The sequence below is a fragment of the Bufo bufo genome, chromosome 1 (genome assembly GCF_905171765.1).
Source record: "Bufo bufo chromosome 1, aBufBuf1.1, whole genome shotgun sequence".
Classification (NCBI taxonomy): Eukaryota; Metazoa; Chordata; class Amphibia; order Anura; family Bufonidae; genus Bufo; species Bufo bufo.
The window spans coordinates 124,812,346-124,821,302 of NC_053389.1; positions in this window are offsets into that span (position 1 = coordinate 124,812,346).

The window sequence follows — 8,957 nt, forward strand, 5'->3', positions numbered from 1 at the left end:
CTGATGGTCAGTGACTTTCCAAAATTACTTGGTAGCTCATATTACAGCCACCACTCCTATATACAGCTTGAATCCATGCCAAGGCTGCTGTGATCACAGGACTAAACTAGCAAGTTCCATCTATAGTCATACAAACAGTTTGTAGTTCTGTTTGGTGACCCTCCAGTTCAAGAAAAAAAATTCTCATTAACTGGGGAATAAGCAAAACATTTACCTGCCCTTCTTTTCAGCTGCAGATCTGCCAATTCCTGGGCTGCTATTCTGCCATTCAAGGCGGCCACACTGGTTCTCAGACTACCTGATGTATACTGTGCACTTCCTACACCAAGGACACTTCCAGCTCCCTTTGGATTGGCCAGCAGTGCTCAAGCAGCGCTGTGCAATCCAAGACCAGGGAAATGTTTTGGACTACCAATACACAGTGTGTATCAGATAGTCTGAGAAGCGGTGCGGCCATCTTGAATAGCTGAAGAGTATTCCGAGGTAAAGATAAAAAGGAGGTTACCGGGTAAATGTTCTGTTCGTTCCCCAGTAACTGTGAATTTATTTTTTCTTGAACTGGAGGGTTGCTTTACGATGTTTAATTTATTATCATTAACTCTATCTCTCTCTGAAGGGGAATCGAGCAGGGAGGAAGTAATGGGCTGCAGTAATTCAGGTTTCTGGCTGTTCCACTCCATACTGAAATTGCTAAGATAGGTCATCAATGTCAGATAGGTGCAGGTGGTCCCACATCTGGGACATGCTCCTATCTAGAGAATGGGTCCTCTTAAGTGAAGGAGAGCATACCGCACATGCACAGTGTGCTCTTCATTTATTGCTGTAGCCAAGTTCACTCCGTTATGGTTGCCTGTCCCAAAGTGGTGAATGGAGAACTCCACAATCACCACTATAGGACTGCTGGAAGTAGCCAAGCCAGCACTCAGCTATTTTTGGAACTACCATGGTGGTGAACAGAGGGTGACCGCTCTCTGTTCACTTCAGGAGTCCCATTCTAGAAAAAGAAGCAGGTCCCAGACAAGGGAGCAGCACCAATCTGACATTGATCCTAGCGATCAGTCCCAGGTGGGCCAACCCCTTTAAGATACTAAAAAGCACAGATCACTCAGGTTTTAATTCTAGATTAGAAACGTGAATTAACACTCTCAGATTGATATTTTAAGTAAATTTGCTGGAGGTATGCTATACACGCACTAGATCATTTCATATGCAGAATAATGTCACATGCACTGATGATTTTATACATACTTTGTCTTGCATTGCTATTAAAATAATATTTTTTTAACTTATCCTCTTCATCTTGTCGTGCATTGATAAAGAAATGTTTAGTGTCGTATGGGGGCAGGTGGTTGGTGACATACTGCATTTGAACTTTGTAACACAGTTAGGAAATCCTTTCATTCTACTAGACCTGTCTCTCTTATCTTTGGGTTTAAAGGTATTGGATGTGTAAACCAACATGTAATGGCTGACATTCCCAGTAACCTTGTGGGTAACTACATTGGCTGCTATTATGTTGATTGCTTGTGACTCTTTGCAGGACTTAAAGGGGTTGTCTCCTCTGAGACAAATGGGGGCATATCGCTAGGATATGGCCCCATTGTCTAATAGGTGTGGGACCCGCACCTATCTCCTAAAGGGAGCCTCAAAAGTGGTGGACAGCGCACTGCACAGCCATCCTCCATTCTGGCTCGGCTATTTCAGTCAGGCCCATTGAAGTGAATGGGAGGGGTGGACAGTCATGAGTGGTGCTCTCCCATTCACTTCTATGGGGAGAGCGCTTGGAGGTGGCCGGACTGGAGTCCTCCAGCCACCACTTCGGCCCACTCTGTTCTCGATATTGATCAAGTGGCTATTTTTGGTTGTCCCTTAGAAATGAATGGAGGGCAGCCACACATGAGCAGTCTGCTCTCCTTCACTTTTGGGCTCTGGTCTAGAGATAGGTGCAGGTCTCTGGGGCCAACACCTATCAGACAATGGGAGCATATCCTAGCGATATGCCCCCATTGTCTCAGATAAGACAACTCCTTTAAATTGCTCAATTGAGCAGACATCTGTCGGGAAGGAAGCATTCATTTCCGTCAATAGTCTGCTCATCATTGAAGAACGCTTCATTTACATACAACGATCTCCTCTACAGTATGGAGAGTTGGGATCGCTATTGCTCGTCCCCATACAGAATCATTGTTTCCTGGCAGCAGATGCTGTTTAGACGGCACAATCTGCTGCCGGCAAACAATGGCACAAACAATCTTATTTGGTGGCACCTATACACCTTAGGGACAGAATCCCAGTCCCGCGTTAGCAGCCTGTCTGACCTGCATCTGTACTTAAGTCTCCAGCGTTTCAACTTTTTTCAGGTCATTTTTTTTCTGCAGAAACACTTTTGTCCATGGGCTTCCTCTAGTGCAGTTCAGACCCAATCAAGTTAATGGGCATGAGCTGCAATACCAGGAACAACCTACGGACAAGGGTGGAGATGCATCTGGAAAAAAGCAAACATCAGCCATTGTGATTTATTTTTATTTTTATGGTAACACTGAACACAACATATCGTACATTATAGATTGATATGAACGGCTGGGATTTTCATTTGTAGGAATCAAAATGTAAAAAAGATACAAAAATAAAATGGGCGTGATGGCAATCTTACACTCTATTGCTCTAGACCCCTCTATTATGTTCATATGCACTTGTACAGCATATGGAAAGGGGTCGCTTTAGTAAACCCAGTTATGAATATTTGGCATTGATTCACAGCTCCAGAACTGAACCACTGAAGTCGAGCAGTTCATTTTTTTTCTTGCTTTCCCTGCATTTTGCCAATTACATTTATACTTTACAATCTAGGCAAAGGTTGCCCTAAAAGTGAGCTCCACCTTCCATTACATTCCTGAAGCAGTCGACATAAGGCACCTACCTACTCAGGCACTACCCTACTCAGCAGGTAATTGCACTTAGGCTGTATCATCTGTCCCTTGCAACCAGACCACTTACTAGACCGCTGAGGGCTTGGTCCGACAGTCCACCCATGGCTTGGGATGTCCCAAATATGCTGGGCCACGTTGCACTGCACTCACACACAACAGGGTGCTATGTAGTGCTTAGGCTGGACATGATGATGCCCATCAGTGCCACGCCTCCGCCAGCTTTAATGGAGGATGGTACATTAGTAAACGTGTAAATGATTGGCAGAGCTACCTTTACTACGAGAGTCATATGGGGACGGATTACACCAATGATCTCCAGCTGTTGAGAAACTACAACTCCCAGCATGCCACCATGGCATACTAGGAACTGTAGTTTCTGAACAGCTGGAGAGCCACAGGTTGAAGACCACTGGACTGAAGGCAGCAGAGAGAACGGATGAGCAGGATCCAATCACTAACAAGTGATCCTAATTACAAGTGGCACCTTTCTCAGCTGGAGAGTGGTTGGCATAAATCACAAGAAGCAGGGATGACTGCAGATCATGGTGGAATTACCGACGCCGGGTTCAGTTTATATGCAGTCACTGAATTTCAGGTGGGACTTAAAAGGGGTTGTCAAGATTATTTTTTCCTTTCTTTAAAGAGGACCTTTCACCTCTCCTGACATGTCTGTTTTAATATTTATGAGTGAATTGCTAGCAGTCTGCAGTAAGGGTACAGAGGGGAGGTAACAAGTTGGGGGGGGGGGGGGTACCTGCACAGACTCACTCTATCCAATCAGTGCTGCCATTGTCAGACTGTGCAGGTACACACCCCCAACTGGTTACCTCCCCTCTGTACCCTTACTGCAGACTGCTAGCAATTATTCATAACTTCTAGTAGAAATAATAAAGGGATGGCACATCATAGAGCCATAAGAATAGATTCTCCAGAATTGTTATTACATGGGGAACGCATGAAGCTATTAAAACAGACATGTCAGGAGAGGGGACAGGTCCTCTTTAAATTTGCACCACAGCCTGGAATACTCGTGGGAGAATCCATACTCACCTGCTCCCTCCTGGTTCTCTCTTTACTGGTCTTTTGTTTCCTTTCTGCATGTATGAAACTGCATATGCCATGGCGGCTGGCTTTGGCAGTGACATGTCCCCAATATGAACATGACCAAGCAGTGACACCGCTTGGGGACTCATCACCACTGAGGTCAGCGTCATGCTGTCCATGCAGAAGCTGACAGACGGGGATCGCAGAACAGTAAAGGGGGTCAGAATGGACCAGCAGTGGGCAGCAGGTGAGGATGGAGTTTTCCACAGATATTCGAGGCTGGAATGTGAAAAAACAAAACAAATCTGTGCAACCATTTTAACCACTTAAGGACCACAGGTTTATACCCCCCTAAAGACCAGGCCCTTTTTTACAAATCGGCACTACACTACTTTCACCGTTTATTGCTCGGTCATGCAACTTACCACCCAAATGAATTTTACCTCCTTTTCTTCTCACTAATAGAGCTTTCATTTGGTGGTATTTCATTGCTGCTGACATTTTTACTTTTTTTGTTATTAATCGAAATTTAACGATTTTTTTGCAAAAAAATGACATTTTTCACTTTCAGTTGTAAAATTTTGCAAAAAAAACGAGATCCATATAGAAATTTTGCTCTAAATTTATAGTTCTACATGTCTTTGATAAAAAAAAAATGTTTGGGTAAAAAAAAAATGGTTTGGGTAAAAGTTATAGCGTTTACAAACTATGGTACAAAAATGTGAATTTCCGCTTTTTGAAGCAGCTCTGACTTTCTGAGCACCTGTCATGTTTCCTGAGGTTCTACAATGGCCAGACAGTACAAACACCCCACAAATGACCCCATTTCGGAAAGTACACACCCTAAGGTATTCGCTGATGGGCATAGTGAGTTCATAGAACTTTTTATTTTTTGTCACAAGTTAGCGGAAAATGATGATTTTTTTTTTTTTTTTTTTTTTCTTACAAAGTCTCATATTCCACTAACTTGTGACAAAAAATAAAAACTTCTATGAACTCACTATGCCCATCACGAAATACCTTGGGGTCTCTTCTTTCCAAAATGGGGTCACTTGTGGGGTAGTTATACTGCCCTGGCATTCTAGGGGCCCAAATGTGTGGTAAGGAGTTTGAAATCAAATTCTGTAAAAAATGACCTGTGAAATCCGAAAGGTGCTCTTTGGAATATGGGCCCCTTTGCCCACCTAGGCTGCAAAAAAGTGTCACACATCTGGTATCTCTGTATTCAGGAGAAGTTGAGGAATGTGTTTTGGGGTGTCTTTTTACATATACCCATGCTGGGTGGGATAAATATCTTGGTCAAATGCCAACTTTGTATAAAAAAATGGGAAAAGTTGTCTTTTGCCAAGATATTTCTCTCACCCAGCATGGGTATATGTAAAATGACACCCCAAAACACATTCCCCACCTTCTCCTGAGTACGGCAATACCAGATGTGTGACACTTTTTTGCAGCCTAGGTGGGCAAAGGGGCCCATATTCCAAAGAGCACCTTTCGGATTTCACAGGTCATTTGTTACAGAATTTGATTTCAAACTCCTTACCACACATTCGGGTCCCTAGAATGCCAGGGCAGTATAACTACCCCACAAGTGACCCCATTTTGGAAAGAAGACACCCCAAGGTATTCCGTGAGGGGCATGGCAAGTTCCTAGAATTTTTTATTTTTTGTCACAAGTTAGTGGAAAATGATGATTTTTTTTTTTTTTTTTTTTTTCATACAAAGTCTCATATTCCACTAACTTGTGACAAAAAATAAAAACTTCCATGAACTCACTATGCCCATCAGCGAATACCTTGGGGTCTCTTCTTTCCAAAATGGGGTCACTTGTGGGGTAGTTATACTGCCCTGGCATTCTAGGGGCCCGAATGTGTGGTAAGGAGTTTGAAATCAAATTCTGCAAAAAATGACCAGTGAAATCCGAAAGGTGCTCTTTGGAATATGGGCCCCTTTGCCCACCTAGGCTGCAAAAACGTGTCACACATCTGGTATCTCTGTATTCAGGAGAAGTTGAGGAATGTGTTTTGGGGTGTCTTTTTACATATACCCATGCTGGGTGAGATAAATATCTTGGTCAAATGCCAACTTTGTATAAAAAAAATGGGAAAAGTTGTCTTTTGCCAAGATATTTCTCTCACCCAGCATGGGTATATGTAAAATGACACCCCAAAACACATTCCCCACCTTCTCCTGAGTACGGGGATACCAGATGTGTGACACGTTTTTGCAGCCTAGGTGGGCAAAGGGGCCCATATTCCAAAGAGCACCTTTCGGATTTCACAGGTCATTTTTTACAGAATTTGATTTCAAACTCCTTACCACACATTTGGGCCCCTAGAATGCCAGGGCAGTATAACTACCCCACAAGTGACCCCATTTTGGAAAGAAGAGACCCCAAGGTATTCGCTGATGGGCATAGTGAGTTCATGGAAGTTTTTATTTTTTGTCACAAGTTAGTGGAATATGAGACTTTGTATGAAAAAAAAAAAAAAAAAAAAAATCATCATTTTCCACTAACTTGTGACAAAAAATAAAAAATTCTAGGAACTCGCCATGCCCCTCACGGAATACCTTGGGGTGTCTTCTTTCCAAAATGGGGTCACTTGTTGGGTAGTTATACTGCCCTGGCATTTTCCAGGGGCACTAATGTGTGGTAAGTAGGTAAATGACCTGTGAAATCCTAAAGGTGCTCTTTGGAATGTGGGCCCCTTTGCCCACCTAGGCTGCAAAAAAGTGTCACACATGTGGTATCGCCGTATTCAGGAGAAGTTGGGGAATGTGTTTTGGGGTGTCATTTTACATATACCCATGCTGGGTGAGAGAAATATCTTGGCAAAAGACAACTTTTCCCATTTTTTTATACAAAGTTGGCATTTGACCAAGATATTTCTCTCACCCAGCATGGGTATATGTAAAATGACACCCCAAAACACATTCCCCAACTTCTCCTGAGTACGGCGATACCAGATGTGTGACACTTTTTTGCAGCCTAGATGCGCAAAGGTGCCCAAATTCCTTTTAGGAGGGCATTTTTAGACATTTGGATACCAGACTTCTTCTCACGCTTTGGGGCCCCTAGAATGCCAGGGCAGTATAAATACCCCACATGTGACCCCATTTTGGAAAGAAGACACCCCAAGGTATTCAATGAGGGGCATGGCGAGTTCATAGAAATTTTTTTTTTTTGGCACAAGTTAGCGGAAATTGATATTTTTAATTTTTTTCTCACAAAGTCTCCCGTTCCGCTAACTTGGGACAAAAATTTCAATCTTTCATGGACTCAATATGCCCCTCACGGAATACCTGGGGGTGTCTTCTTTCCGAAATGGGGTCACATGTGGGGTATTTATACTGCCCTGGCATTCTAGGGGCCCTAAAGCGTGAGAAGAAGTCTGGAATATAAATGTCTAAAAAATTTTACGCATTTGGTTTCCGTGAGGGGTATGGTGAGTTCATGTGAGATTTTATTTTTTGACACAAGTTAGTGGAATATGAGACTTTGTAAGAAAAAAATAATAATAATTCCGCTAACTTGGGCCAAAAAAATGTCTGAATGGAGCCTTACAGGGGGGTGATCAATGACAGGGGGGTGATCAATGACAGGGGGGTGATCAATGACAGGGGGGGTGATCAATGACAGGGGGGTGATCAGGGAGTCTATATGGGGTGATCACCACAGTCATTGATCACGCCCCTGTAAGGCTTCATTCAGACGTCCGGATGCGTTTTGCGGATCCGATCCATCTATCAGTGCATCCGTAAAAATCATGCGGACGTCTGAATGGAGCTTTACAGGGGGGTAATCAATGACAGGGGGGTAATCAATGACAGGGGGGGTGATCAGGGAGTCTATATGGGGTGATCACCACAGTCATTGATCACGCCCCTGTAAGGCTTCATTCAGACGTCCGGATGCGTTTTGCGGATCCGATCCATCTATCAGTGCATCCGTAAAAATCATGCGGACATCTGAATGGAGCTTTACAGGGGGGTAATCACCACAGTCATTGATCATGCCCCTGTAAGGCTTCATTCAGACGTCCGGATGCGTTTTGCGGATCCGATCCATCTATCAGTGCATCCGTAAAAATCATGCGGACATCTGAATGGAGCTTTACAGGGGGGTGATCAGGGAGTCTATATGGGGTGATCACCACAGTCATTGATCATGCCCCTGTAAGGCTTCATTCAGACGTCCGGATGCGTTTTGCGGATCGGATCCATCTATCAGTGCATCCGTAAAAATCATGCGGACATCTGAATGGAGCTTTACAGGGGGGTGATCAGGGAGTCTATATGGGGTGATCACCACAGTCATTGATCACGCCCCTGTAAGGCTTCATTCAGACGTCCGGATGCGTTTTGCGGATCCGATCCATCTATCAGTGCATCCGTACAAATCATGCGGACGTCTGAATGGAGCTTTACAGGGGGGTAATCAATGACAGGGGGGTAATCAATGACAGGGGGGGTGATCAGGGAGTCTATATGGGGTGATCACCACAGTCATTGATCACGCCCCTGTAAGGCTTCATTCAGACGTCCGGATGCGTTTTGCGGATCCGATCCATCTATCAGTGCATCCGTAAAAATCATGCGGACATCTGAATGGAGCTTTACAGGGGGGTAATCACCACAGTCATTGATCATGCCCCTGTAAGGCTTCATTCAGACGTCCGGATGCGTTTTGCGGATCCGATCCATCTATCAGTGCATCCGTAAAAATCATGCGGACATCTGAATGGAGCTTTACAGGGGGGTGATCAGGGAGTCTATATGGGGTGATCACCACAGTCATTGATCATGCCCCTGTAAGGCTTCATTCAGACGTCCGGATGCGTTTTGCGGATCGGATCCATCTATCAGTGCATCCGTAAAAATCATGCGGACATCTGAATGGAGCTTTACAGGGGGGTGATCAGGGAGTCTATATGGGGTGATCACCACAGTCATTGATCATGCCCCTGTAAGGCTTCATTCAGA